Raw genomic sequence first — 15,023 nt, 5'->3', positions numbered from 1 at the left:
TCACAAAAGTGTGTTGAACTGGTGTAATTTTTTTTTAAAACAAAATATCAAAGAGGGTTTGCTTATATGGAAAATCATTCTAAGAAAATTGAATAGGATGTTGCTACAGCAGTCTACATGGCAGGACTTGTACACTTCACAACAGTTTACAGGACTCTGTGAAATTTTTCTTTTTTTTTTCATTTTTTTGGCATTTGCAGCATCGTCATGTATACAGATATTCTCCTTTCAGGTGAACAAGTGCCTATGTTGACATGGATAAAAATCCAGTGTTCTGATATGCTTCTATCTTTATTTTTTATTGCATATGGTAGAATTATTGAAACACGAAATGGAAGTTAAAAGGAAGGTATTTTAACACTGAAGAAATTAGCCATGCATTTGGGGAACAGACTGAGCTGCCTTTTTTTTTTTCTTTCTTTGTTTTTAAGACACCAGAGAGAAGGAAAATAGAGAAATGGCGACACAAGCTTATGTAAAGATCAGTTTGCCTAGCAATATGATTTGTGTCCATGGAAGTGTGAAGGATTTGGTGCACTGGTTTCCAGTTGTCACCGTGACAGCATGGAGGGATAGGCTGCAGCTCATCATTACGCAGGCAGAGCAGCTTCAGCCATATCCGCTCCCCAACAGAGACTCCATAAATGCAACTAGCATTTCAAAAACAAATGCATCAAAGAACTGGAAGAGACATTTGTCATCTGTCTGGAAGTTTAATTAGACACAAGTCAAATAAAGTCACTATTCATCTAGAGATTTGGAAGCACAAACCATACCTCTTGTAACTGTTTTATTTTAATGACTAAAAAGCCTTAAAAAGAATGCAGTGGCCCATTAGGCAGTGGACAGCATACACGTTTTAGCAAATTTAACTGGTTGGAGTGTGGTTGTTCCCAGGATATTTTGGCACCAGATGCAAAAATTAATGGCTCTATACTCTACTCTGTCTCAGTTCTAGTATTAAGATGACAAGTTAGGCTTTTTATTAAGTGTTGTCCACGTCAAATGCTAGCATGGGAAAGCACCAATGTGAAGCGCTAAGCACATCCTTCCTGTCAGAATCAATGACAACTTTGTGAGCATTTTATCTGAAGAAGGGCTTAGCCAAGCTGGGAAACAAAACTACGTTGAAGTTTTGCTAAATTTTGTTTTATTTTTTGTTTGAATTCTCAGAGGACCTAACACAGAGCAATTTTTATTTTCTGCAAAATGATCTGAGTACATGAGGCCTCACTAAAGATCTAAAAGGGAAAACCATGAAGCATAAAGGTGATCAGTGTCAGAGTGGTGACAAGGGAAGCATTAGGGGCTATTTAGGCAGTCTGGAGTGCTGTGATACAGGGGAAGAGAGACAGACTAGTGGAAATCCACGGATGGTCTCAGATGTGCATTACTTTAGATGCATTGGCAGAAGCAGACCCGATGATTTATGTGGGAGAAAATAGCCTGGTAGTAGATACAGAACTCAATCTCATTAAGACAGAGATGAGTACGATATCCTTGAGGCAGGCAACACAGAATGCAAACTAGATCTGGAAGAAGTACTGTCAAACCATGTTTAAAGGGAGTCAAAAAAGATACAGTTAAAAATACTTTGATAGAACAGAGATTTGATAAAGAGACCCTTCAGGCTTAAGGGTATTAAAATATGGTCTAAGATGTATTAGTTCTTTGTGTTAGCAGACCCCAAAGGCTTACATCTATTCATTATCTATTCCAGCAGATGTAGTAAATGCAAACTTACTGGGCCCTTTGAAGAAGTGTCTGACATTATGGGTTTTCTTGCTTCCCAAGAAAATCACTAATGGTCAGAAAAATCCACACTGATGTCTTATCACCCGTTGGATAAGTGTCATTGACCTCAAAGTGATATTGCAATGGCAAGGCCAGGTAGAGAAGAAGAGAAGAGGTATGCAGTTAGAAAAAAAAATTAACTCATTCTGGAATGCCAGAATGGTGAGAATCACAAGCCATTTTAGACCACAATCTATGCACATCGAGGGTTAATTTCTTTCTGCAGCTACTGATTGAAATCAGGAGAATAAAGTTGCTTCCAAAAAGACTGTGACTGATGAACATCAACCTTTGACATTTGATTGATTTCGTATTGTTTGCTAATATTTATTATTTAGCAGTTTTTGACCAGAAGAGGAAAGGAAAAGAAGTCTCATTGCTACCTCAAATTAATGAACACTGTGGACTTCAGAAGATATGAGGTTTTGTGGAAACCAACCAGGCATTGGGCAATATTAGTAGATTTTCATGTCAAACTTTTTTTTTTTTTTTTTTTTTTGAAAAGAAACAGATTAATATGGAGCAGGCATTATGCAGTTTAAAAATAAATTTCCTGTTATTAGAGTAGGTCACTATTACAGGATGTTTGCTATGTAGAATAAACCTTTGGGGATAGTAATCATATTGGACAGAGAGCAGATTGTGACAGCAATAATAAAGTGTACAGCACAACACTGTGGGAAAGGCAGAAGAAAGAAAAAAACTACAGCACTGTATATTCTTAACAGAGATTCACATTGAGATATAACCTTAAATAATTACAAGAGCTGGAAGTGTTTTCTCTTCTTTTCCATACATTTTGCTTGTCTGCTAGAATGAAAAAGAAAACATGTTTTTATGGATTCATTTCATTGTACTTTATTTCCTGCTCCATACGAGACTGAGAATCCATGTGCAGTAGTGACAAACACTACATGTCATGTTATTGATCAGTGCCAGCATATAAACCCACCAAGACAACAATCTAAATGCCAAGCCCCTTCTGACAAAGCCTGAGAGGAAAGAAGAATTGGATGCCAGACCCTGAAAACATCTTGTTTGTTCTTGTTGAACACAGAAGACAAGACCATGAGAGCTCCACCCTGCCTGGCTGCCCCCAGCAACAAAATATGAGGATGAATATCTCAGCTGGCTTTAAATATCACTGCAAAATTGATACCGAGAGTCTGAGGTTGTCACAGCAGAGCAGGACTACAGCCATGCAGGACTTTAGAGAGCTGTCTCAGCAGCTTGACTTGAAGCCAGCTGCAAACAGGAAACCAGTACAGCTGTTTGTGTCTTCTGGTGTAGTTATTTCCTTTATCTGGGGTTTTATTCTACATTCATCATCCCAGTATCAGGGCACTTCTACTCACAGCATCTAAAACAATCATCTGCACCAACTCAAGTTTCCAAAAGTATCTTAGGGAAAGCACCATGCCGTAATCAGGTCTGGGATCTTGCAAAATCAAGACAAATGTTGCTCACTGTCACAGTTTTATACGACAGTTGTAAATGAAAAAAAGCCAGCTGCAGTGTCAAACCTATCTTTAACACACGACCTTTTGGACCTAATGTGGAACAACCAACACTCTTCTGTCATTCAGTGATTCAGTGGCACACTCATCAAGTCTAATCACCTACCACCTGCTGGTATAGTATCGATACCATAAATACTTTGTGGCAGTGACTTAGGCCTTTTTTTGTGAAGACGCAAAGGTTAGTGCTGTGCAGGACACTCAGTCTCAATGAAAGTTTTGGTGTTCAATAATAAAAATTAATCAGGAAGGACTGTGTTAGTCTTCTCTGGTGTGAGTTTCTGTTATCTCAGGCACTTACTTAAGCAAATGGAAAAGGCAGGCATTGGTCATCACATAAATTCAATTAAAAAAAAAAAGGGAAGGCAGCTCTGTATTTCCCGATTTATGGCAAGATAACTGGATGGTTCGGTTATCTCTCTAAGCATCTTCATTTAAAAGTAGCACTGTTTGAGCAATTAAAACTGTATTTATATAAGACTGGTTCGTGATTAGTCAATGGAGAGGTGCTTAAAGTGAATGAAGAATCTATTGGACAAAACCTCAGCTCCCTGGCTTTGAGCAGCTATACAGATGCATGGGTACAACTCAGTCCAAGGAGGAGTTGGAGGAGCTGTGTTCTTCAGATGTTCCAGTGTCATTATTTCAGAGACTCTGAGCTGAGCAAGACAGCCCTAGCACAGCCGGTCCAAGACATCTATTCCAAACCAAGAAAGAACCTCTGCACACAATTACTCTGTCATTTTGGGGTGTCTTGTGTTATTGTGAAACACTTAATTGCTTTTTCTTGACGTAGGTTTTCGAGCTTGCAGTAATAAAGCATAATCTCCACTTTTCCCAGAGATGTTCCCAAAGCAGCAGGGTGAAACCAGAGTCATTAATTTCATACTATGCCAGAAGTCTATCTCTAAGAGGGGAATCCCTAGCTGATGGTGGCATATCAAAGTGCTGGTGCAAGGACAGGAGTCAGTGAGTTGCATTCTCCAGTCTATCCATGCTACTCTGTGTTCTGGCACCATATAAAAGCTTTAACTGGTAACTTGGCTTTAGTCCTCTTTGTGGGGTTCAGATGTCAAAGCCCTGGTTGTCCTTGGGTTGACAACCTGTCCCTTCCCAGTTGCTTAAGCCAGCTCTGCTAGTTATTTCTCATCCCTGTACAACAGTCTGAAGACTGCTTTGCTTTATGCCAAGGACTGGCGTAGGCAGTGCCCAGCACAGGTAGAACAAACTGCTGACCTTTGCCATTCTGTTCTCATAACATGCAAATGAGCACAGCTTAGCTGGTCCAGGAGCCTGGCCAGTATGTGACAAAAGAGAATGAGGAGTTAAGTGTTCCCTTCCTCTCTCAAATATCTGAAATTCATTTGGCCACTCCGTGGCTGGAAGCCACTGCACCTGCGAGTACATCCCAGGAGGTCACTGTGGCCTGTCTGCCTCAAAACGTCAAAAGAACACAGCAGATTCTACAGTGGGAAAGTAAAGAATAACAGAGTCTGCACCACTGGATTTTCATTTTGGATAGTGAAACACTATTTATTTGCCTTTAATTATGGAGCAATCATGCTCTTCTGAAACACAGCTTGTAGATTTCACTATAACTTCTCTCTTAATTGGATGTTTGTGAATGTAAAGGTTTCTACCGTGACTTGTGGAATGAAACAAAAACATCATTTCTACATTAATTTAATTCTCTTATTTCCACCCATTCTCACACAATCAGGTTTCCTTGATATGCTTAATCTTTTGCAGTGGTTTCCATGGCAAATTCTCTTCATTGTGGTGCCACCAAGGACGCCTATAATCAGGAAGCCCAACTTTGCCAAGGGATCAGTTTTTGCCTTTTTGTCCCCGGCTTTTGTGCATCAGACCCTGGCAGCACCTCTGCTTCTCCTGCCTGCCCCACTCTCCCCACAGTCACACCCAAAGGCAGGAAGCACACAATGGGATGCTGTTAAGGTTTTATGATTATTGCTACAGCCAACGATCCCTTTTTGATCCCTGCTACACATTGCTGGCTACTGTTGTGTTCCCAGTAAATTCCCATCAGAAAGGTGAGCTAGTCATAGCTGTTCATCCTTAGAAATTCAAACTGTTATCCTTGCTGTAGTGTCCAAACCTACAAAATAGCTCATCTACAACGCACAGCATCATCTGTGGGGTGTTCAGTTACACGAAGCAGGCTCTTCTGTACAGCACAATGCCACAGCTGTAGTGTACGGTTCGTGAAATATCCATACTGTACTGCACACATCCATAGCAGTAATATACAGATACATAAATTAAATCCTGCTGTACAGCACAAAACTATAGCCGTAGTATACAGCTGTATAAAAATAGCTGATGCCAGGCTGAGATGGCTCCAGCAGTGTTTGGATTATACATTGCAAAAACTGTACTTTGTTGCTCTAATTTCCTTCCTACAATTTACCTCCCCCTCCCCCAGAGCAGCCAGCTCTGAGGAATGGACTATGTGACTGGCAGATCAAACATTATTAGTAATCACTGTAATTACTTTTCTTGGCCCAATTGCAGAGCCTGGAAAGCTAACCACAGTATCTAGAGTGCAACCTTAACTACAACATGTTTCTGAGCCACCATTACCTCATTGTTAGTCATGTTTAACCAGAAAGAATCTTGAAACTTTTTTTTCCCTGAAACCTCTCGAACCACGTATGCTGCACAAATCAGTGTGAGATTCTCTGCATGTGTGTCTCTGTGCTTCAAGCTAACCACTGACTTTGTCAAAACCTCAAGTGTTTAGTTCCCACTGAGCGATAGACAAGTTATTTTTTCTTCCCCTAGTCACAAGTAGTGCGAATGGTTTAACTACAGCAACGATATAATGGTCTACACCAAAGTAGATCATTCATACTTATATATATATATATGCATTCAGTCTACTGCTTCTGTTCAAGTCAAGGAAACATTTTGTTGACTAATTACACTTAATAGCCACGTAAGGATAAGTATCCTCTTCTGAAAAACACCTCTTCTGAAGTGTGTCAGCTACATGATAACTTACTGATGACTGCAAGGTCCCTGCATACAGGAGGTGACTTAAAAAATACTGTATCTGTCAGCAGAGTATCTGTTTCTCATGTCTGATCACCAGCATGAGAGGCCAGAGTATGGTCCCAGTGCTTGTCCCTTGTCACAGGTGTTCCTGCCCTGTTCCATGCACCCATCTGCATGAGCATGTAACTATCAAAAAACCTAACTTTTGTTTGCACTGTTAGTTGTTTCTCAGCTCAGTGAGTTCATCCAACTTGCCTTGCAACCACACAGGTACTGGTGTAAAAAGGAAGCAAGGAGCAGGAGTAAGTGTCCTGGGGCCATCAGGTGGAGGAGACTTTTCCTTTCAGGCCTCATTTTCTGCATTATTTTTCTTAGTGTATATACTCTGCTGTGTATTACTTAAAAGCAAACAGACAGTAAAAAAGGAAAACTTTTCTGATGACTCCTTCTGCACCTAGAATATCAGATTCTTTTCTTAGATCAGTCCCATCTACTTTCTGCAGGGACTCACCACAGTGCTTTACAAGTAGGAATACATCTGCTTTTTCCTACTGCAGTATGACCTGAGACAGAGGAAATACTCAAACCTGCTTATGGCTTAAGCTATATTTGTACTGGGGGTGGTCTATATTATAACAGAAAAATTACAGATGTGCGGCAGCACCATAACCCTTCACTGCTACCCAATGAATGTTGTTACCATGTGGTTATGAAAGTGACTGGCATTTTTCAAGCCCTGTTTCTCAGGTAGCTGCTATTTTACGGGCTGAGTGGAAAAAGCCAATGACTATAGAGCCAGCTGGGTGAGGGAGAGGGAGGGAACAGCCCAGACACTTTTTAGCCAGTCTTTCTTAGCAATCATAGTCAAGCAGAAGGAGTGCTAGTTCTCATTGTCTTCGTACAGGCAGGGGTAGGCAGGTTATTGCTAATTGCCAGCTACTTGCGAATGCTCGAATTAAAACTCAGCAGCCACTTTGGTTTTTTTCCAGGGCTTGAGTAGTGAGTTGTGAACTCGAGAGGTGGCAGGTGGGCACTGCAGAGGAGAACTGCTCACTGTCCATGGGAAAAAGCGACTGACAGGAGGGCAGAGAAGAGTCCCGGCCAAAGCAGCCAGGCAAGGAGGGAGAACACGAGCAGCTCAGCCCGTCCCGCGGCACAGCCTTGCACCTGTGCCCAGCTGCCCTGGGGAAGCCCTTGGGGCTTTGTAACAGTTTGAACAGCAGAAGAGTTATGTCTTCAGCTTTAGGGCGTAAGATATAGGAGAAATGTAGCCCCCAATGTGGTCTGGGGACAGACTTTTTAGCAGGGCCTGTTGCGATAGGCAAAGGGTAATGGTTTTAAACTAGAGGAGGGGAGATTCAGGCTAGACATGAGGAAGAAATCTTTTACAATGAGGTGGTAAAATACTGGCCCAGGTTGCCCAGAGAGGTGGTAGATGTCCCATCCCTGGAAACATTCAAGGCCAGGCTGGATGGGGCTCCGAGCAACCTGATCTGGTTGAAGATGTCCCTGCTCATTGCAGTGGTTTGGACTAGATGAGCTTTGAAAGTGCCTTCCAGCCCAATTCTACGATTACAAAATAATTATGAGAAGAGAAGAGGCACATGGTTCTGCTTTCAGTATAGTGAACTTATTCACATCACTTGCTGAAGGTGACAACCTTTGGTGGAGCCTCTGGACTTGGGGCAAAAAGTTGTCATGGTATCCCCAGTTACGGAAAGCTTTACTGAGCAACCAGCTACTCAAAACTGCTGTTCCTGCCATGCTCGTGTATTCACTGTCAGGTGCAAATGATTCCATAATGACAAGGGATGTATGTAAAAGAGAGACACACAATTATCCCTCAGTAAAAAAGATGTATTTATGGGAGAGACAGAGCAGTAGTTTTTCCTGTGTGTATGAGGGGCACTGAAAAGTCTTGGATTAATCATTGTCAAAGAACAGGCAAGTCCCTGGGAATAAGCTTGAAAGGAAGAACACTGAAGCAAAGTCAGTACAAATCTTTTAAGGCAGGCTTGCAATCCAAAAATCTTGCAAAAATAGTATATATCTGGAGAAAATGTCTTTTCATTAAAATGTTCTCATTTTTGTCCAACTTGGAAATTTGTATTCAAATACTTGCTAGTTTTAGTTAGAAAATAATTTATGGGATCTTTCCTGCCCTAGTTGCCATGAAAATAGTGAAAATTTTTGTCACTACTTAAATGGGACAAGCAAATGTCCAAGAGTTTGACTTTTTACAAAAACGACGTAGACCTGAAAGTCTAGTAAAGATACCTCTAGCTTTGACCTTTGATTTGCAGATGTAAGTATTAGTATTTTGCTTCTTAAACTTGAATGAAAACACCATGACTGCTTATATGAAAAATGTGTTTGCAATTAGTTACAGACATGAACTTTTATCTGCAAGAAGAGAACTCAATGCTGAAAATCTGACCCAGAAAAATTAGTAGTGAATGTTCCAGTTAATATTTCCTAAACATTCCTCTGTTGCTGTGCTGGCCTAGCTTTTCTGTGTTAACACCTGCATTTTGCATAAGGCACCTGCAGAAATACATTTTACTCTAAAATGGAAATTTTGCCATGGCACAGCAGAAGAAATCAATTCAGACATTTTTATCACCCCCAAGTACACACAGCCATTCAGACTACAGATACAGGAGTCATCATTCACACAGTCCTAGTTGGACTTTCGGTTTGATTTTCTGCCATGGTTGTAATAGGATCTTACCTTTAGCCTCACCTCCCTGTCCCACTTCCCCAGGTAGCAAGGTTCTCAGTCAAGATCTTGACCATTGCTAGGCGAGCATTTTGTGTTCAGAACTTTTTAATATGAAGAACCTCATTGTATACTCATAACACCCAATACCTGACGTGTTTCTTGCACTTCCCAAATTGTAACACACCCTCAGTGAGAGGTTACACGAGTACACCTCCTGTACACCTTGAGGAAACTTTCTGTCGACTTTCCCTTCCTGTTTTCCATGGATTTCCTACTAGGGTAAGTCAATGGGAAGACTGACAGCAGCAGTAGAGCACAGCTCCAGATAAGATTGTTCCTTGTTTTTTCTTCCTGCAGCCAGCGCTGCTGTCCTGTTATCTGTCCTCTGTATCCAGCAAAAACACAAGGGAAGCTGTGGACACCTTATGCTGCAATCTCTCCTTTCCTTCATAGACCATCCCCGTGCAGGGAAGGAATGCAGCCCATTAACTAATTTATCAACATTTACATTACAAATATTAGCTAATTAAATAATATCAGCTTCTTTACTATTTACTGCATATCTCTAGCAAAACTTTGCTAGCTGGATAAAATATCTCAAAGGAGTTAAGGAGTTTAGCTTTCCAGTCTCTCATTCCATTTGGTGTTATCTGTGTTTATTTTTGTTTCTCCACCTACAGATACACAAAGCAATGAAAACAAGCTGCAAATCCACATAGTTGCCTTTGGAGTCTTTGATCCTTAAGACAGTTATCAGACACTTAGAATCTAAATGTTGCTAATGGATTTCTTTTTTCTCCTTCTCCCTTCCCCTCGTCATAATTTATGCAACATTTGCTCAAAGGAGTGCAGCTCTGGCTGATGCAGCAATATAAAGTAACTTACCTGAAGCAAAATAATAACAGATCTTTGGGGATATCCAACCGTAAAAGAAGCCAAGACTAAGGAAAGCAGAAGTTTAGAAAGCTGGACTGAAATGAATCCAAGCAAAACATGCATACACCAGCTACTTCGTTCCAAAGGAGGCAGGTGGCAGGCTTATGTCCTCCTGCTCTTCAGCTACCCGTTTCCTTTTGTGGTCATTTTTCATATGAGCTGCTTCCTTTTCTTGCAAGCCAAAATCTGAATGTATTCTCTCTGTACTGTGCTTGCAGTTTCCAACCCAGCTTACACATAAAATAATTCAACCGCAGCTTCCTACATTCCAAGTTTATCTTGCTTCTGCAATCACTTTCCTCTCCTCTCTTTTGGATACTTCAGCACCAGGAGGATGTGGGCAAATCAAAGGGAACTGAGAGAAAACAAGCTGAAGGAATTGAGTTTGAACAAAGTCACATTAAAATCTGGGTAAATTATCATATAGAGGAAGATGATATCTGTCCAATAATTTTTTATTAATTTATCTGGTGTGAAGTAATAATTGAAAGATTCTGTCGTGGACTCTCAGTGTCTTAGCACACTATTATCAGTACGAGTGAATCACAGATGTATTCAAACAATCAGTTTGTGAGAGCTCAGTCAGCCAAGCATGTACAAAACCTTCCTTCTGCTTCTCCAGTGCCTAGGAAACACATGCTTATCTCTTTTAAAAATCATATTAAAAAGGTCTTCTCCAATGTGGCCAGATGTGACCAAATTAAGACTGAGACCATAGGAAGATGAAGTGTATTGGCTTTTGACTATAGCAAGCATTCAGAAGGGAGAACAAATGTTGAAAGTGGTAAAAGAAGATATATCTGGGGCTAGAGTAAAAGAAAATAATATCTCATAAGAATATCAGAAAACCGAATCTTAATAATGAGATAATCATCAAGCAACACTATAGCCTGTCATGAAGATATTTTAAACCAAAAAAATTTAAACTAGAAAAACTGGACTTATAAATACAAAACAGGATTTACTATTACTTTACAATTATTACTATTGTTTTTAACAGCACAATGAAAGGGCACAATGGAAAAATACTATAGGTCAGAATGATCATGTGAATGACTACTCCATATGCAATACAGAATAGGGTCCATAATTTATCAAAGGACAAAGTCAATGCCTTAAAAGTTGTTCTTAGTTCTGGTTCATTTATGTTATTATGAATACATAATAGCTACAGCAAAAATAGCTGAGACTTATGTCTTCAGACAGACCATCTATTTTTTGGATATATATATTCAGGTCCTTGGACAAGGAAGCCATGATGATGCTGTAGTTATGGGTTGCATAAACTTTGTTCGGCCTTATGATATACAGTATACACTTACATAGTTGGATAACAAAAAAATGCATCATGTTTGTGAAAACCACCTTTTATTTTAGCCAAGAGAAAGATTCACAACAATACACCTTGAGGTGTTCTCATGAGAATTCATTTGAGTGATAGCTCCTATATATTAAGGCAGTGCCATTTCAGCACAGGCACTTATAGGAAGAAATGAGTCAGATCTAAAAAAAACCCCACCAATCAACCACCAACAACAACAAACACACACACACACAAAAACAAAACAAAACAAAAAACCAAAAGCAAAAAAACACGAAAACAAAAAAAACACCAAACCCAACCAAACAAAAACCAAACAAAACAAACCCAACTGTTCTATGTGTTGTAGGGTTAGTGAAGGCTCATTGCCCTTGTACATGTATCCTGTGTTCACCAGCATCACCAGTAACTCTACATTCCTTGCTAATCCCCCACCTGCACATTCCTAAATCTTCCCCACATGTGCCTGCCCAAATCACTAGTGTAGTATCTCCCAGTACTTCCATACCATGTTGCCATGCTGGCTGTGATTGCCTTCCATGTACCAGCACCCGCCGAGCTCCCTAGTGCCTCCAGAAGCTTTCCTCATCCTCTCTGCCCTCCATGATGCTGCTGGGTCTCTCCATCCTTGCCTCACAAAGTGGGGATTTGCCTTCAGCTCTCCCACTACAACGGCCTGAGATATTTCCTCTTATCACCAAGGGGCCTTTTCCAGACCTTGCCAGCAGGCAGGGGACGGAGGGATTGATAGTGCGGGGCTTTGTACTCATTCACCGTCCCCACCTCTATGGCCAGGAGCCCAGACTGGGGTGGTGACTTTCTGGCTGCCACGGCACAGCTGTGAGTGGGATGACCGGGACAGTGGGGACTCAAATCTGTTTTCTGAAAAGGATCTTTCTACGTTGGTAAAATAAAATTCATATGCACTTGATACCTGTGAGACATTTAATCCTTTGTCAAATTTGTTAAACATTGATCACAGCTTCTAAAAGTCCTGGGGGAAGACATGAGGTGACAAACAGACAGATGGACACAGAGAAGTAGCACTGCTGTGTGCGTCACATTTCTTTAGACAACCAGGGTAAGAACTCAGGAGTTGAAACAGCAGCACTGCCTCTGCCTCACAAAAAGAGTTACTGAAAAAAATATAGGAGGTTGCTGTACAGATTTCCAGCTTCCTCATCCCCATATCTTAGAAAAAAGGTTTTCTTCCATAATTATTTCTGTGTTTGCTGGACCAAAGTATGAAATTATATTCCTCTAATCCAATTTATTTGGACATCATTCTCTCCTAATTTTCTTTTTCTCTACCAAAGAAACTGTACAGATATACACACGCATATATAAAATGCAAATGTCCCACCTGCTTGGTCAGTAATTTAGCATAGTTATTTAAGAACTAATTCAAGTTTTTTTTTTCCCAGGAAAGCACAACTATTTTCACCAGGAAAAAAATTTAAAATAATCCAGGTTGGCAATTTAAAGTTATTACTGGATTCATTAGAGCTTCAATATCCTACCTACTGCTGAGCTGCTGACAGGACAAGATTTAGCTGAAATCAGTGGATCCAATTAGAGCCAGGGGTCCGCACATTGAGCACTTCCAGACTACAAATTATTGGTGACATTTCTAAACAGTGATTGACAGCTGAAGGCAGCACGCGTTTCCTACACCGATTTGGAATATCATTATGAGCAGGAGTGGACTTTGTAACCTTTCTATGGTACTAGCAAAAAAAAATCAACTTTCAGTTTTTTGCTCTCCTTCATTTTTCAGCATAGACTTTTTTTTTTTTTTTCTGTAACAACTGGACACTCCCAACACAACTCAGGATTCTAATTTGCTTTAGAATTTACCAAGGCTGTGGTTTCAAAGGACTGCCCTCAGATCAGGGGAATATTAAATTTACCTTTATGATGAAGAAGCAGCCTACTACAGATACTAATAGATACTTAGCCTCTATTATCAACCTAATATTGTGGGGAAAAAAAAAAAAAAAAAGTTGAGTTGTGTGTTTATTCCTTTTCCTCTTTAATACAGTGACTTCTCTGAGTGTTTTTCTAATCTAATTAAAATTCATTTTGGTATGTCATTTATTAGCCCAACCGATTCCCAATTATATCTCCCTACGAACCTTGCCTCTACTAGAATATTATAAGCACATTTCACATATAAATAAAGACAAGCATGCATTCCTTATCATAGGTTGTATGTTATCAGCTGACTCACAGCTCACGTTTGGTCCTGCAATCACTTTCCTTCCAGCATCCACTCAAGTATCAGTCTTTCTTGTTGCTCTTGCAAGGGAACAGATTTAACCATCTTGGATGTTATACATGGTAAGATAAAGAGGCGTGCGGGTATGAGAAGTCAAGTTCAATTATCTCGGTGTGGTTTTTCTGTTATTGGTATAACAAATTGTTAAAAAATTAGGGTGTGATCATGTAATTATTTTGTGTGCAAAAATCACATGGACATCAAAGTGAATTAGTTCAGCACAGAGAGGGACTGCAAGATCAGGCATCTAGCAAAATGTTTAATATTTCAAGTGTATCATTCTTCACAGTGCTGCACTGTCAAATTAAATGTAGCAGAGTAATGTACACTGGGAAAAAAAAATCAACCAGTTCCATTTCTGTCTTCCCCATATAAATACTGAAGAATCCATGACATGAAAGAAAGCCTTGAGGAATAAAACCTGATTGGTAAAATTTTGCCTAGGGTGTTGTAAAAGACAACTCAAAATACATGTTCAGAAGATGAGTTTCCACTGCATTCTTCATTATAGCTGCAACTAACTGAATTGTTAATAAGAGATAACACACCCAGTGAATTTATCATAATATTATTTATTTGGTAGGAATGATCACTTGAAGCTGATGGCATTTGTTTATGTTCAACTCTGTATGGCCAAAATCTTATGTAGCAGGAACATTGATATTTCCCATTTGCAAACTGGCCACTAAAAATAATAATTTTGTTCAATTATTTTATTAGTTAAGAATAAGGTAGAGATTTTCTAAACAGTTGAAACAGTATGAATAATTGTGTTTATTCTCACTGAGCTTTACAATACTTTCTTTTCAAATCTGCAAGTAAGTCTCCTGTCTGAGTTCATGAAAATTTCATTCTTTATGAGTATAAGTAAAGAAGAAAAAGTGATTCTAAGTCACATTGACTGTTACTATATTGTAATAGAAACTCCAGGTAAGATGCCACTACCGAAGACATAATTGAAAACCATACAGAGAGGCTCAATAAACCTGAAAATGTAATTCTACTGTCAACTGTTTGCCCCAAGGGAAGTTGCATCCTTCACCACCAACACAACTGCAGGAATCTCCGTCAGTCATGCACAGGAGTCCTGATCCTCTCTGTCAGTCCTGTGGTACTGTAAGAAATGGTTTTGGAAAACTGAGTTGGTTTACTCCTAAAACACATTGCTGTTGTAGTCCTAAAGTGTCCTCAGCATACCAGCACAGTTTTTGTGTAGCAGCTGGAACAATGACCCTGTCTTTGGAAAAGCAATATTGGTCAGAGCTACAAGATGAGGAAGGAAATTGTCTTCATGTTTAGCTAAAACCCAGGTTCACTGCCTTCTTCCCTGCTTTTGAAGAATGCACTTGTTTTTGTCTTCAAGCTTTTGGAAGATTTGTCTGATTCCCAGTCTTCTCCTTCAACATGGTATTATTTCCTTCCTTATTCCCTTAAAGACCC

The sequence above is a fragment of the Caloenas nicobarica genome, chromosome 2 (assembly GCF_036013445.1).
Source record: "Caloenas nicobarica isolate bCalNic1 chromosome 2, bCalNic1.hap1, whole genome shotgun sequence".
NCBI classification, from domain to species: domain Eukaryota; kingdom Metazoa; phylum Chordata; class Aves; order Columbiformes; family Columbidae; genus Caloenas; species Caloenas nicobarica.
This window is presented reverse-complemented; position numbering follows the sequence as displayed.